Here is a 17213-nt window from a genome sequence, read left to right as displayed (position 1 = left end):
ATGAAAATGTCTATGAGGGCACAAAAAAATCCTAAAACTGTATTATCCCACCTAAAATATTAAAGGAAAAAAGCTTGTGAACTGAGGGTGAATTAAGAAATACCTCATCTTCCTGTACTGGCACACTCATGCCTGACCTTATGAAACAGACCCTATTTGGAGAAAGGGTAAAAAAGAGAAAAATTCTGTGATTCCTTCTAGTTACCATCTTCCTTGTCTTAGGGACCCAGTGTTTGTTCTTCTTTTCTTCAATAAATGATTTTTTAGATGACAAAAGTATAAAATTTTCTAATTTTTCTACAGTAAGAATGGTGCTTGGTGGTTTGTAAGAGGACCGGATGTACATGTGATGACTGAGAGGCAGAGCATGGAGGTTAAGGGGATTTTGGTGCCAGATGACCTCTGTTCCAATCCTGGAATACTTCCTGTGTGACACTGGACAATTTAACCTAACCACTATGTGCCTCAGTTACCTGACCTTTATAATGAGGATAGAACCTACCCTAAAGTTGTAAGGATTAAATGTGTTAATATATATGCATGGCTTTTAGAATAATGCCTGCTCTATAGTGAGCACTCTAAGTGATAGCTTTTATTTTCTAAGACCTTCCTGGTTTCAACATGATGCAATTCTATGGAGGACTAGAGAGTGAATGGGAGCTAGGAGCAAACTACTTTCCCAGTAGAATAACTGACTTCAGAAGAGGGTAACAGATTGTAACAAATTGTGCTTTTAGCTCAAGGTATAAGAGAAGCCTGTAGTTCTAGGCACTGGTCAAATGTGGCCAGCTGTTAGAGCTAAAATTACATTACCGACAAAAGAGGAAACAGAACAAGCGATCAGTATCTTCCTTTTATTATCTGCATAAGCAAACCAAATATATAAAATGACAACATGAATTGTATGGAGGTGGGAGGGAGCAGGTGAGGAGACAGGTTCTCTTTGTTCTCACACATGGACAGTAAATGCAATTCCAGTTTCCCCTAATTTTCTTCTCTACATGAAAGCTGAAATTCTGGATATACCTGCTGCAAACGACTCCTTTTCTCAACTTAGTTTGACTCTGTGGCAGTGTTGATGAGCTGCTTCATTTTTTCTCCATGGTTGCCCATATGACACACACCTACCAGAGCTGTGATGAAAATAATAGATGGGCTGAGGAGAGGGCCAGTAATTGTAAATGCTCCATGTCACATGATATCTGCACCAGGGAAAAGAGAAATAGCAATTAACTGAAATACAGCTGTTTTGAAGTTGATTGAGAAGAAACATGACCAAAATACATACTGGGTTTAGAGGCTCCCCCTTTTTTTCTTTTAAAATTATTGTGTTCTTTTCTTAGTACAAAAGCAACATATGATAATTGTAGAGAAAGAAAGGAAATACAGACAAGAAAAATATCATTACCTATAATCCCAACTCCCAATCTTGTAGAGGATTAAAGAATGAATGGGTACAAAGAGCAAACTGCTCTTTTAAGAGTAGAATATTTTGGTGTATGTCCCTCTGATCTTTTACTTCATCTTTTTACAAAAATATAGTCAAAAGATATTCGGTGTTTTATACTTCTTTTTCACTTAATATATTACAAATATAAAACAATAGAATTGTAAAACATTTATGAGCCAAATTTTAATAGCCACATAAAATTCTGTTATAAAATCTATTATAGGGCTTCCTTGGTGGCGCAGTGGTTGAGAGTCCGGCTGCCAATGCAGGGGACATGGGTTCGTGCCCCGGTCTGGGAAGATCCCACATGCCGCAGAGCGGCTGGGCCCGTGAGCCATGGTCGCTGAGCCTGTGCATCCGGAGCCTGTGCTCCGCAATGGGAGAGGCCACAACAGTGAGAGGCCTGCGTACCGCAAAAAAAAAAAAAAAAAAATCTATTATAAATATCATAATTTATTTTACCTATTTCCTGATTTTGACATTTAGATTACCTCTGTCCTGTGACTATTGTTGTAGAGAAATCTTTGGGGACCCGAGTTGTTTCCTTAGCATAAATTCTTAGAAATTAAATTGCTAGTTTAAAGTTTGTATATATTTCAAGGAACTTGATCCTTTGTCAAACTGCTCTGAAGAAGGTACTATCAATATATGATTTACATGTATATACCAGCTTATATAAGAATGCCTAATTCTCCTTATCTTTGACAATTCTAGGTATTGCAATTATTTTTTATGTTTCCATTCTGACTGGACTAGTCTTGCCCACACAAAGATTTCTAGTGGTTCTGGGAGAACCGATTAAACACATGGAAAAAAATGAACATCAAGGTCTACTTCACACTATAAACAAAGCTTAATTAAGAATAAATCATTGACATATTTAAATGGTAAATTATAAAGTTTCTAGAAGAAAACATGGAATATCTTTGTAAACTCAGAGAAGACACAGATTTCTTATGAAAATCACTAACTATAAATAAAAAATTGTTGAGTTAGACTTTATTAAAATTAAATATGCCTTCTTATTAAAAGACATTGTGAAGAAAATGAAAAGAAAAGTCTGAGGTGGGAAAGTGTATTCACAATACATATATCTGTATGTATTGTATATGTATTTGTACATATACAAAAGGGCTATATCTAGAACATATAAAGAACTTCTATGACTCAACAATGAAAGACAAGCAACCCAATTTAAATGGTATTAAGGACATGAAAAGAGGTTCAGCATCATTAGTTATTGGGAAAATGCAAATTTATATCACAGTGAGAAACCATTTCAAACCTACTGATGTAGCTAAAATTACAAAGACTACACCAGATGTTGGCAAGGGTGTAAGGCAACAGGAACTTTCATATTTTGCTTGTGGGTGTAGAAAATGGTGTAGTCATCCTGGAGAAAGTTTTGGCAGTTTCTTAAAAAGTTTGACTCTTCACCTACCCTGAGATGTGTCATTTCTACTCCTAGGTGTTTCCCTTGGGAGAAATGGAAACATCTGTCCTATTTGTCCAAACAAAGATGTGCATGTGAATGTTCATGGAAGCTTTATTAATAAGATCTCCAAATTGGAAACAACCCAAATGTCCCTCAACAGGAGAATGCGTAAACAAACTCTTAAATGTTTATACAATGAAATACAGCTTAGCAATAACATGGAAAAAATCTCAGAAACATTCTATCGAGTGAAATAAAATAGACACAAAAGAGTTCACGTTGTATGAGTCCATTAATAGGAAGTTCAGTGATGGGCAAAAGTGACATGTGATAGAAATCAGAACAGTGGTTGTCAGTGAGATCCACTAATTGATGGCAAGAGCCACATGAAAACTCATTGCAGTGATGGAAATGTTCTGTATCTCAACGGGTTTTTGTTTGTTTGTTTGTTTTTTAAATTTATTTAATTAATTTATTTTTGGCTGCATTGGGTCTTTGTTGCTGCACGTGGGCTTTCTTTTTTCTAGTTGCAGCGAGCAGGGGCTACTCTTCCTTGCGGCGCACGGGCCTCTCATGGCGGTGGCTTCTCTTGTTGCGGAGCATGGGCTCTAGGCACGCGGGCTTCATTAGTTGTGGCACGTGGGCTCAGTAGTTGTGGCTCACGGGCTCTAGAGCACAGGCTCAGTAGTTGTGGTGCACAGGCTTAGTTGCTCCGCGGCATGTGGGATCTTCCCGGACCAGGGCTCGAACCCCTGTCCCCTGCATTGGCAGGCGGACTCCCAACCACTGCACCACCAGGGAAGCCCCGGGTTTTTGTTTATATGGATGTATACATTTGTCAAAGCTCCTAGAATTGTACTCTTAAGATCTGTGTTTTTCTCTGTGTGTGTATTTTTACCTCAATAAAAATGCATTTCTGATACATTAAAGATTTAAATGTAGAAATATGAAATAAAGAAATTTAGAAGCATATTTTCATATCCTTGGGTAGGGTAAACTTCCTAAGCAAGACAAGAAACCCAGTTGCAATAAGAGACTAATATATTAAACTTTGAAAAACTTAAAAATGTTTATGTTTAAATGTAACATAAATGAAAGCAAAAGATACAAGATGAAAGGGAAACAAATATTTCAGCATCTGTGATGGGCAAAATTTAACAGCCCTAATAAACAGTGACTTCCTATAAATGGATAAGAATTAGACAAATGACTTAATAGAAAAAAATTGGTAAAGTATATGCACAGAAAATTCACATAAAGAAGGATGCAAATAAAGGCAGAAATTGAGACACAGATGTAGAGAACAAACATATGGACACCAAGGTGGGAAAGCGGGAGGGGTGGTGGTGGTGGTGGTGGGATGAATTGGGAGATTGGGATTGACATATATACACTAATATGTATAAAATGGATAACTAATAAGAACCTGCTGTATAAAAAATAAAATTAAATTAAAAAAAGAAGAATGCAAATAGCCAGTAAATACATGAAAAGATGCTCTGTTTTACTAGCACTCAGGGAAATAAAAATTGAACCATTAGTGAAGTAAATACAGGATATTTTGGAAACACTAAGTGTTGGTAAAAATGGAAAATGGGTAGTCATACATTGCTGGTTGGAATTTGAATTGCTGGAACTTTTTGGGAAAGCATCTGGCAATATCTGTCAAGACAAAATACATCATATCATTTGATCTTGTACTCCCTTTTTGATAATCTCTACTATGGAGCAAAAGCACAAGTACTTAAGGATATATGAATAAGGATGTTTATTTAATGTTGTTTGTAGTGGTAAATAAACAAGCTGGGAACAATCTGAACGAACGTTAATAGGAGACTGGTAGAATAAATTATAATAATCTTTACTACAAAACTGTTATACCAAAATTAAAAAGAGTGAATCAGATTTACATATATTGACCTAGAGGGATTCCAATGATATATTATTATGTGAAAAAAGCAATTTGGAGACCAAAGTCGAGCATATTATCCCATTCCAGGTTAAAAAAAAAAGAAATGCAAATACAAATATGCATCTTATTGGAGCATAAACATGTAATGCTTCTGTTTTCTACAATAATTGTCACTTTCATATCTTTTTCAAATTCCTCCCTGCAGAGTAACAGAAATGTTTAGCAATAGTATTCAGCCAAATTCCATAACTTTTCAGTTTTTAAAGTCTCATTTTGGTTCTCAAGACTCAACCAAAGATATATCTGAGCTGTGCCTTTTACCCCAATTCCAACAATCGGGTAAGACGCTCCTCCTCTCTTCCAGAAGATCAAGAAGGAAGCATGGTTGATGGAAATTTCTCAAGAGGGTGGATGTGTTGGTGAAAGTTCCTATTTTGTGAATTGACACAGGACTTCAAGGGAAGAAAAGACTGGCTCACCCTGCACTGATTCTCATCTCTTGTTGAAAAAGAATTACTAGATTGCTGCTAGTGATCATTCCACTTGCTTTTTCACTATATCAATTAAATTAGTTCCTCGTTAAATTGAGATTATCTATAGTAGTAAAGATAAATATCTTCCTGGAAAGATAGTCCCCATGGGTGCATGATATGAAAAAGACTATTTGGTAAAAAGAACATCTAGTGAAGTAAGTTAATAAAATGTCTACCTTTGTAAACCTGCATAGAAATTATGACTCCTAGCTTCCAAAGTCTGTCTGTCCAGTAAGAGGGGCACATTTGTCCCCTGGGGGCCCCCAAAGACTCACAATTGATCTTATTATTATAAATTTATTCATCTTTCTCAGGGTATTTGGACTACTTTTAAGTGAGTTAGGCCTGATATATAGATGCAGGAAGTCAATTACATATGCTTCTTTTCCATCTAATCTACTTTCCTTGGTTCATATGAGTGTCCCTATTCCTTACCCTACTGTATGTAGCAGTTGTCCTTCTCCACTGGACCTATATTCTCAGACCAATGCTGGGATATCTTTGTTGACTTCTCTTGGGTCTCTTCTGTTCTTCCTTAGTCCCAGGATAAAGCCTTCTCTATCCCAGGTCTTTGCTTTTATTTCCTTTGTCCATAGTTAGGATTATTTACTCTCCATCTCCTCACATGGCTCAATGTCACTATTCAAAGTAGCTGAGAGCTTGGCGCAGTAGCCTGGCCACCTGATACTGGCCCTGGCCATAATTCTGATTTCTGATGGTGGTCCATAAAGCTGGCAGGCTACATGGTGCTGAGGATTTGCTGCACATAAAAAAATCACACACAGGACATCTCTGTATGAGCAGTTGCCTTCACTTGCGGCCTGATCCCATTAGCACAGTACCCACTGCTGCTGCCAAAGAGAAAAATATTTGAAATGTTTATAAAAAGTCATGATTTGTAAAATGCAAATTATAAAGAAAAGACCTTTAGAGCTGGAAGGGACAGAAGCCAAGCCCTCTCGTTTTATAGTCAAGGAAGGACAAGCTCAAGTGACTTGTCTGAGGTCACACAGCTAGAAGAACTAGGAGTCACATCTTGGAACTTGCTGTTGGTGAGCTATTTACTTGTGAAACTGAAAACAGAAACAGTATAGGAAAGCAAATCCTGATAGCCCATGTTTTTTTCTGCTCACTTAATACCTCCCCAAACAACCTGAAAGTTGAAAATTGTACTTAGTCACACTATCAGTTCCATCAATTTGAGAGCCATAAGAAGAAATCCCTTTGTAAAATACTTAGGTCTTTTGTGTGTTAAGGTGCTCCAGGTCTTTCAAAGATATTGGAAATTAGCTCGTTAACATTTCTGTCTTGCTAACACCTTGCCCTTTTCATTTAGGGAACAGTAGGTAATTTTGTAATACGCACATACCGGGTTGCACATTAGAATTATTTGGGGGCTTTTTAGAAAATATAAATGTGGCCAGGTCCCACCCTTAGAGACTGTGATTTGATGGGTCTGGAGGGAGGGCCAGGAATGAGTATTTTTTTTTAATTTAAATTTTTTTTATATTGGAGTATAGTTGATTTACAATGTTGTATTAGTTTCAGGTATACAGCAAAGTGATTCAGTTTTACATGTACATATATCCATTCTTTTTCAGATTCTCCATATAGGTCATTACAGAATATTGAGTAGAGTTCCCTGTGCTATACAGTAGGTCCTTGTTGATTATCTGTTTTATATATAGTAGTGTGTATATGTTAATCCCAAACTCCTAATTTATCCCTCCCCCCGACCTTTGTCCTTTGGTAACCATAAGTTTGTTTTGAAATTTGTGAGTCTCTTTCTGTTTCATAAATAAGTTCACTTGTATTATCTTTTTAGTTTCAACATATAAGTGATATCATATGATATTCATATTTCTCTTTCTGACTTACTTCACTTCGTATGTTAATCTCTAGGTCCATCCATGTTGCTGCAAATGGGATTATTATCTTTTTTATGGCTGAGTAATATTCCATTGTATGTATGTACCATATCTTCTTTATCCTGGACTGAGTATTTTTAAAAAGACCCCTAAATAATTCCAATGTACAGCCAGATTTGAAAACTCTAATTCTAGAATAGTGGTTCCCAAAGTGTGGTCTCTGCTCCAGCAGCTTTCCTATCACCTGGAAACTTGTTTGAAAAGTATAAATCCCCAGACCCATTCCTAAACTTTCTGAATCAGAAACTTTGAGGGTGGGGACCAGCAAGCAGTGTTTTAACAGGCTCCCTAAGTGAAGCTGATGAACGTTAACATCTGAAAAAAAAAATGCTGGTCTAACCCAGGATGGGCAAACTATGTAGCCTGTTTTTGTAAATAAAATTTTACAGGAACATGGCCACACTCGTTCACTTATATATAATACAATGACACAGTTCAGTAGTAGTGATGAAGACTGTATGACCCACAAAGCCTGAAATATTTACTATCTGGCTTTTTAAAGAAAAAGTTTGCTGACCCCTGAACCGTGCTTTTCAAATTTTACTGTACAGATGACTCACCTGGGGATCTTGTTAAATTGCAAACTCTAATTCAGTGGGCCTGCGATGAGGCCTGAGATTCTGCTTTCTGCTACCAGGTGATCCTCAAGTTACTGGTCTGTGGACAACACGGTGGATAACAAGAGCCTAAAGCAATGCTGCCCAGCAGAAATACAGTGCGAGCCACAAGTGCGAGCTGTGTATATAATTTAAAATTTTCTGGTAACCATGTTAAAAGATTTTTTTTAAAATGAAGCTAATTTTAATAATATATTTTATATAACCCAATGCACCCAAACTATTACCATTGAAACATCTACTTAATGTGCAGACTATCGAGATATTTTACATTCTTTTCTTGGTATTAAGTCTGAAATTCAAGTGCTCGATTATTACATGTGACTAGTGGCTACCAAATTAGATAGTGTAATGTACAGTTCAACTGGTAGTTGGGGTGGTGGGGGATTTTAGACTTAGGTGAGTAGGAGGGCAATAGCGAGACAAGACTAAGGAAAAAGATGCCAAGTACGACTTAACTCCCTGCAGAATTTTGCCTATGTCTGAGCATGTTAACCTCTTCCTCTTTACTCTTTGCCCTGGAATACAGGGGCATTCTATGCTTACTCATATTATAGGCAAGTGATGTGTTTTAAATGGACTGAGCTGGTACACTGTTATGTATAATATTATTACAGAAAAATGTGATATGAATTTGAATCCCCAAGTAATTCTGTTAGGAAGGAGGATATATTCCAACAATGCACTTCATTTTCATGCTCTTTAAGTATTTGAATTCCTTTATAGTTGAGCTGAGAAGGGTCCAGAGCAGTGGAATAAGGGCAGTTTCCATGAAATGGGGAGAAGTTCTAGGGCTGGACCAAGGGGAGTTTTAGTTGTGAGTTACCAGTCCATGGAGACACCATAGCAGGAATGAGCATGCTAGATGGAGTTTAGAAAACTAAGCCAGAGGGTCAAGAGCTAAGAGGCCAAACTGGTGAGTGAGTTGGGCTGTGGGAGGGGAGATGGAGAATGAAAATGGGGTTCGCAAAAAGGAGAGAGTTGGAAATGGGATAGCCAGAGGCAGGATGAGGTACTGATAGATTAGAGGGAAGTTGAAGTTTATTTTAATAATCTACCCTGATTATCCTGCTACCTCTTTCACTTTGAGTGAGAACGCAGAGTACCTCGAAGAGTATCAGATATAACAATAAGATGGAGGGATAGGAGTCTGTTCCAAAATGTGGATGCCTTGCTTGCTCTGCCTTGGCCCTCCATTCGTCATAGAATTGAAGTCAAGGTTTTAAGTGAAAACACAGTTTTTGGTTTAAAGAGCCTGGTTACATAACTTTAGGCAGGGATGTGGCTGGTTGGAAAGAGAGGAGAATTTGGGCAGAGGGAGAATATGTGTTACTGAGGAGATTGGAAGGTATATTAGTTTCTTATTGCTGCTGTAACAAATCACCACCAACTGAGTGGCTTAAAACAACACCCATTTATTATCTTACAGTTCTGGAGGTCAGAGTCTGAAATGAATCTTATGGGGCTAAAATTGAAGTGTCAGTAGGGCTGTGTTCCTTCTGGAGGCTCTGGAGGAGAATCTGTTTTCTTGCCTTTTCTACCAGCAGTTAGATGCCAGCTGCATTCCTTGGCTCACGGCGCCTTCCTCCATCTTCAACCACTGCACTGTCTTCACATCTCCTTCTTTTGATTCTGATCCTCTTGCCTTCATCTGATAAGGGCCCTTGTGATTGATTACACTGAGCCCACACAGATAATCTAGGCTAATTTCCCCTTCTTGAGATCTTTAACTTAATCAAAACTGTAAATCCCTTTAACCACGTGAGGCAACAGTCACAGGTTTTGGGGATTAGAATGTGGACATCTTTGGGAGCCAGTAGTCAGCCTGCCACAGGAAGTCAGTACTGAATCTGTTTCAGTTATCAGTCCTCTGGTCAGTGTTATGGACATGTGTCTGGATCTCAAGGAGAGAGCCTACAACAGGGGGCTTAAACTCAGAAGCCTGTAGGAGTCAGGCAGGTAATGAAAACGTGAGACACAGAGGGTAAGACAATAGGGAGTGGTGAGGACTGTGCATGAACTGGAGACTGTGTGCCTGTCTAAAGGGGACAAGACATTACTTCAGCTCCAGCCAACTCCAGTTATTGGGTGGCTGTATAGGTACAATATTACCAGATTTGACTTTTCAAGAGAAGCCTGAAAATGAGGATATTTTAAAATGTTGTGCTGGTGTTTAACAACAAAAAGTGTGTGTGTGTGTAAGTATATATATATACATATACATACACACATACAAATAAATATACATATATCATACATATTGTAAATTTTACTGATATAAAGAATATCTAGTAGCATGCAACTTGCAAATACCCATAAAATTTAACATACTCTGTGTGACTTGCTATTTTTTAATACCACATCCACTCTCAGTTTTTATAATTTTATCACCAACAGTAGGGTAAAAAATAAGACTATGAATGCAAGCTTGATTATGAGCTTAATTCTGACATATATCTGTGTTTCAGTTTTGTCTGACTTGTTATGGTAAATGAAAATATCAACCAACACTCATAAGTACACTTGTTCATCAGTGATGTGAGTGACTTCTGAATTGGATAACAGTTTTCAAATACTGGAAGAACATTTCCTCAATTTTTGGTGCTATTCACAATGTAAAGACTACAGGCACAACACTTTAAAGTTTTATCTGCATTATTAACATTTTTCCCCATTATATTCTTAAGTCTAGACAATCAACAAACAATGGACCAAGGCTTGAGTTGAAATATTTGCCTATTTCTACTGTGTTATAATTTCATCATGGCTTATTTCAAGGGATGTTACGGAATGTGGAGCTGGGAAGAGATGAGCATTCTATTAGATGACATTTCCACCCCACAGATGCAATAGATGTAAATAACTTCAAGAGCAGAGATCATAGTAAGTTGTAATAATATAATTAAGAAGTAATGACTTTTGAGTATTTATTACCTTTAAAAATTTTCTTTTCTTTCTTTGTTTTTTTTTGGCTGCACCGTGTGCCATGCGGGATCTTAGCTACCCGACCAGGGATCGAACTCATGCCCCCTGCAGTGGAAAGCACGGAGTCCTAGCCACTGGACTGCCAGGGAATTCCAAATATTTTATTTTTTAATAGCTTTATGGAGGTAAAATCTGCATACCATAAAATTCACCCTTCGTATATTTTGTGTCCATTTAAGTTTAATGAATTTTTGTATGTTTTCTGAACTGTACAACCATCAACACAATCTAATTATTGCCTTTGTTTTTAATAAAATTTATTTACGTGTATGTTAATATAATTTAAGTATTAATAATAGCTGTGTTTAACAATTGCTCACAAAATCGTTGAAAATTTAACATTCGGTTCTTACAAGCAGTTCTTTTACAACAGGGATTTTCAGTGAAATCTCCTAATTTTATTTTTTTCATTACTGACTTTATTGATTTGGGCACTCTTTTTCTCTAGGAGTCAAAATCTCCTCATTTTAAATTGTTGCCCAACATGAAAAAAACAAAAAACCTGGTGAAAGAAGCACACCTGTAACCTAGGTTGGCTGACAGGCCGTCATTTTGTGGTGTCTGTAACAGGGGCATGAGCAGTAAGAGGAGGTGTTACGCGAGAGAGACCTCTGGGAGTTGCTGCGAGCCTGGCCTCACGCTGCTCCCCAGCCTTCTGTGAGTGTGGCACCGGCAGGTGTGTGGGATTCTCTGCCTCCACGATGCAGAATCGGGGGCAGTTTGGGTTGCTACTGTGCCAGGGCCACTGTGGCGTCATCCACTGGCAGCCCCTTCGGTGGTGGGAGGTGCAGGCGCTGGGGCGAGGGGTCTTCTCTCAGCTTCTTACTGTGAAGAGAGACCCTGGGGGAGGCAGCGCAGGAGAGGAGGAAAAATGGAAACTGCTGTGTGCAGGCTGAGACACTTATGAGACAGTCCAGTCGGGAATCTTAAAATAGCATGGGGAGACTTTTGTGGGGAAGAATCTACAAGTCCTGAAATCTTTGGTGAGGGTGTGTTAAAGTCACGTTAGATCTGGAGGGGACTTTATAAAGGGAGACCGTATATTTTATATCCCAAACTGGGACACTTTTGAGAGTGAAAGGGAATGTTATTAATAAAATACAACTACAGGTGTAAGTTGAGACTGTCCCGGACAAACTGGGTGTGTGTTCACTCTGCTTATAAAGGATCTAATGCAGTAGTCATTGGAGAGGGTGTGCTACAGCCTGTGAGAAATTTTTTCCCCAAATGAACATGCAGTTGGGAATGGGGGAAGAGTGGGGTGGAGAGAGCAGTTGTTTACCAGAATTCAGTGACAGGAAGGGTGTGTGGTTTACAACAGCTCTCCAGGTGACTGTCTTGTCCCCTCCACCCTGAAACCCACACTGAGGATCACAGAGGTTTTCGGGTCACAAGGTGGCAAAGGAAGGACTGGAACCCAGAGCTAGCAGTGCTCTTGGCACAAATAAGGTTATGATTGTGCATTGACCGACTGACAGAACTCACGTGTCTTGGTTTCTAGTTCGGGCAATTTCGGGAGCAAAGCAGCTTTTGTGTGCGCGTGCGCATGCGTGTGCGCGTGCGCAGACTCCAGGGAGGGAAGCGGCGCTCCCAGCTTCCTCGAGGCAGTTCCCTCCTCAAGCTGTGCCCTTGCCTTCCTGGGAGTCACCTGTGTAAGTTCCTGAGAGGGACACAACCCCAACCCCACAGGACCAGGAAGCCATTGTTAGAAATTGCTTTGCTCGCGGAGACTCTGAGGACAAACCTGTTCGTAAGCTTGTCCTGGTAGCCCCATGACTGAGGTGCTGGGGGGAAAGCCTGCGTGAGAGCGAGGGTGGTGGGAGTGAAGGACCGGAAAACAGAACCTTCCAGCCACAGCCGAACGACCCACGTGGTGCCGGGCTGCCTGCGCCATACAGGGGCCATATTTTCTGGGTCTAGTCTGTCAGTAAATAATATGGCACAGATGTTGCTGAATATTTTATGGTTAACTTGCCCCAGGGGTCTCTGAATGTTTTATAATTTCTGGGTAAAGAAAGCAAGCATCCACGGCTGTGTGCTCTTAGCAGCTGGTTCAGCGTTGTTATAATGTCTCAGATAGGAGACGTTCCTTCTTCCCCCAGTCACACTTTGAAAAGACAATAGTTTTTCAAGGTTAAAGCTTCAGTTCAATGTGAGCAGTGCGAACACAGGAAATTAACATTGAACCGGAGGGGTGGAGACTATTTTCAGGACATTGCAGTGATCTGTGGCTTGATTTTGGACAAAATTTTGAAAACTGAGATTGATGTTTCTTGCTTGTTTGGGTTGAAGGCTTTTGGGATTGACCTATGGAGCAGGAGTGTTTTCTTTATGGTGGGGAGGTACAGTTGTTTGTTTAAAAAGGACAAATTCGTCTCAAGGTTAGGTCAGCTCTGTATAAGGAGGCCCTCTGAAGTTTCACGGTCCTCTGTTCCTAACCCACTTCGGCATCATGAGCAGCAGAGGGCGCCCTACTGACAGCAGTCTGAGAGATCGCCCAAGTGAGGAGCAGGTGATCTGAGGTTGTGTGCCTGCGTCTACTCTTAATTGACTTCTTCACGTACCTTCAGTGAACTCCAGGTGGACTCCTGCTCCACAGGTCAAGGTGGGGAGTGTGGGGGTGTGGGAGGGAGACAAGATCTAATTAGAGAGTGGGGATGAATGGCGGTACGGTGTAGGGAGATGGTGAAGCTCACGACCTTAGGAGACAGAACTTCAGATTCTGGTGCTGCTTGTTACTAGCTGTGTCGTTGAGCAGTTATGTTTCCTCTCTGCAGTTTACTCATTAATAAAAAGGTGATAAATACTAACTTATTTGAAATAAGGCTTTGGCAAAATGCCTGGCTCGTAGGACATGCTCAATAAATAATAGCTTTAAAAAGAAGCAAGCAAGCAAACAGACGTTCTCAGGTTCAGGTTAGGGGAAAAGAGAGGCAGAAAAGGAGTAGGGAGCCTGCTCATCTACCATGCTGGAATAACACATTTTGGAACGTATAACAAAGACTAAGGTTTTATATATACATGCCTATTAACTGATTGATTAAAAACAATCCTTAATGAGGTGTGGATAAGTTTTGCCTATTATTTCATATTGGTTTTCTGTTTATTTGGGAGGTGCTGGTTTTCTTTCACATCTAAATGATTTGACAGTGTGAAATTCTAAAATAGATGTTTGCAGTTATTCTCTAAAATAATCCTATAGGGCTTCCCTGGTGGCGCAGTTGTTGAGAATCTGCCTGCCAATGCAGGGGACACGGGTTCAAGCCCTGGTCCGGGAAGATCCCACATGCCGCAGAGCAACTAAGCCCGTGCGCCACGACTACTGAAGCTTGTGCGTCTAGAGCCCGTGCTCTGCAACAAGAGAAGCCACCGCAATGAGAAGCCCGTGTGCCACGACAAAGAGTAGCCCCCGCTCGCCACAACTAGAGAAAGCCGGCACACAGGAACAAAGACCCAACGCAGCCAAAAATAAATAAATAAAATAAATAAATTTATATAAAAAAATCTGTCCACCACGAAATTTTAAAAAATATAATCCTATGTTGTTTTAGGGAGAAACTCGATATGCCCAAGAATAAAACCAACTTGAAGAATGATATGAACTGTTTAGAGGTGCTTTCCAAACCTCGTTCCGGATTTGGGGTCTGAAGATGCAAAGGAAGTGGCTTTTACCACATTTCACTTCAGATGGTAGGAACCTTCTTTGACACAGTTGATAGAATTTCAGAACCAGAAGCATCCTTGAGGTTATCATACTTTAAAAAATACCTTACCTGCCTCCCTCCCCCAACCCAATTAAATAATCTCTTAGCAGTGAGGCTAGGTTAGCAGCACTTTTACAAGTGTCTCAGGTGATTCTAATATGCAACCAGCATTGTGAACCCTTGATCTACGCCAGCTGAATTTACTGATGGGGAAAGTACTTTTTGCTGGTGGGGAAAGTATTGATACTTGTCCATCTTCCCTGCAGCCTCCAAAATATAGAGGCTTAAAATAGAAATTCAATGAGTTAAAAACCTTCAACGACCCCCCCCCCCCGCCCCACCCCACCCTTTCTGCCATTTCCCTTCAGTTTTCAGGACAAAGTTCAGGATCTTCAGCTTAGCTCACAACTCTTTTCAATATTTGCCTCATGCTACACATCTCACCTCAATTTTTCTATTCCCCTACTTCTCCCCCTACACCCTTTGTCTAGTCATGCCCAACTGCTTGTATTTTTAGAATGTGGCATGGTGCTTCACAGTGCCACACTTTAACACATGCGTTTCTTCCTCCTGCTGGGCTGCCTTTATCTGTTGCCTTATTTTCAAAATGAAGTTCAAGCTGAGATTCTCAAGTAGAGAGGCAACAGGGGAGCATTAGCTGTGGCTGCCTGGGTCAAAACACTGTAATTCTTTTAAAGACTGGGAAAGGCTCTTTAAGAGTCTTTAATTTCAAGCTCGAATGCTTTCAGGGCTGGATTGGTATCACAGATATATGAAGAGGACCAGGTATGAGACAAAAAAAAATGACAGGGCCCTGGCTGCCTGGAGAACATGTACCCCATTTAAAGATGACTAAATTCCACTTTTTGCAAAACACAGAGCAGTCAGCACAGGGGTTGCCAATTCACAACTCTTGCAATCACCTTGTTTTATAGATGCGATCGAGGCTGGATGTTTCCTCTGCCCTGTTAGCTACTGTACTGGCTGAGTTCTGCAAGCTTCCTTGCTAGGAGAAAGGTAAGGCTTTATTCTGACACATGAACACCCTGGGCCCATTTGCCTGCTTCAGGGGTCATTGTCCAACCTAAGGTATGGAGAGTACCTGCGTCTGCTTTGGCTGTTCTAGATCTCTCCTAACTCTGGGTTTCTATACGTCTCAAGGGACAACTAAAAAAATAGCTTTGTTTGCTGCTTTGCCAAGAGACTCACTGTTGGAGACAGAGGTAAGTCTTACATATCATGCCATCAACAGGGATGGGAAAGAGCAGAAATAATAAGCTGTGAAAGGTATGGTGTGTAGGATAAAATCATGCCTCTTAATGGATCAGGAGATGGCATAGGTTTGGAGAGGAGAGGCTGGGAGTTTGGGATGTCCATTGTTTGTCAAGATGACAACCCTTTGCCCCCTACATTAAAAGCATCTCGCAATAGATGGGAGGTTTCCTTCTTAGTTCCTGGACACTTGCCATTTCTCTGTCTTGCTCTTGTGTTGTTGTGACCCATAGTGGTTTATGAGATGCAGGCAACTTCCTGGGCTGGTTTTGCTGAGTGGCCAAGTGTGTCTTCATTCATGCTGTGGTCACAGAAGTGATAACTCTTCTTCCAAAGCAGGAAAGTCTGTATTTAAGGCAAACTTTCCTCAGTTAATACACGTTCTCACCTTAAAAGTCTTGGTTGAAGAAAGATAAAGTTTTACAATAAAAGGAAAAATATAAATGTAAAATAAAAATAAAACAATAGGAACTGAGGAACAGTAAATTATTTATCACTTAATAAAAGAGAAGGGCCAAGTCATAGGTTTATTTTATTTATTTTTAAAAATAGATTTATTTATTTATTTATTTTTGGCTGCATTGGGTCTTTGTTGCTGCATGTGGGCTTTCTCTAGTTGCGGCGAGCAGGGGCTACTCTTTGTTGCGGTGCGCAGGCTTCTCATTGCGGTGGCTTCTCTTGTTGCCGAGCATGGGCTCTAGGCACATGGGCTCAGTGGTTGTGGCTTGTGGGCTCTAGAGCGCAGGCTCAGTAGTTGTGGCGCAGGGGCTTAGTTGCTCTGCGGCATGTGGGATCTTCCCAGACCAGGGCTCGAACCTGTGTCCCTTGCATTGGCGGCAGATTCTTAACCACTGCTCCACCAGGAAAGTCCCCACAGGTTTATTTTAAATAGCAAGATCTCCAATAAGTTTTAAACATTTCCCTTTATATACAACTTTTAAAAAATAATGTTATTTTATTTGTATTTTATTTACACTCTTCTCACTGTTCATTTTAAATACAAAGCAGATATTGAGATATATAGAAACCTAAGCCATCTTTAAAGATGAGAAAATTCATATTTATAAAGGGCTTTCTATTCTGATTTTATGATTTTCATAATTATAACTAAACGGATATGTTACATGCCATGGTTACAAGTTTCAGACTTGTATCCATAACTTGATAAATTTGTACTTAGACATCGTAGTTATGCAGTCTAGTCCCTGTGTTGCAATGTCCTTACTTATCTGACACTATGGCAACGACGTTTTCTGGATTTACTGCTGGAGATACCTGGCCTCACATTCCAGTTCTTAGAAAATTTTTAATATTCAAAAGGAGCTAACGAATGGGAGGCATCATGTTTGTTCTTTAAAAGATTTTAAATAAGAAATT

General features: G+C 39.8%; 1 long non-coding RNA gene across 1 annotated transcript in view; it reads left to right on the top strand.

The window, feature by feature from the left end:
* Nucleotides 1-15578, top strand: part of LOC137227011 (uncharacterized) — a 42328-nt gene extending 26750 nt beyond the window's left edge. Inside the window, exons 3-4 of the long non-coding RNA XR_010944651.1 lie at nt 14412-14550; nt 15500-15578. This is a non-coding gene — a long non-coding RNA (uncharacterized lncRNA). The remainder of the gene's footprint in view (nt 1-14411; nt 14551-15499) is intronic.
* The last annotated feature ends 1635 nt before the right edge of the window (nt 15579-17213 follow it).

The sequence above is a fragment of the Pseudorca crassidens genome, chromosome 7 (assembly GCF_039906515.1).
Source record: "Pseudorca crassidens isolate mPseCra1 chromosome 7, mPseCra1.hap1, whole genome shotgun sequence".
In the NCBI taxonomy this organism is placed as follows: Eukaryota; Metazoa; Chordata; class Mammalia; order Artiodactyla; family Delphinidae; genus Pseudorca; species Pseudorca crassidens.
Note: the sequence above shows the minus strand (reverse complement) of the source record. Positions and strands in the feature narration are given on the sequence as shown.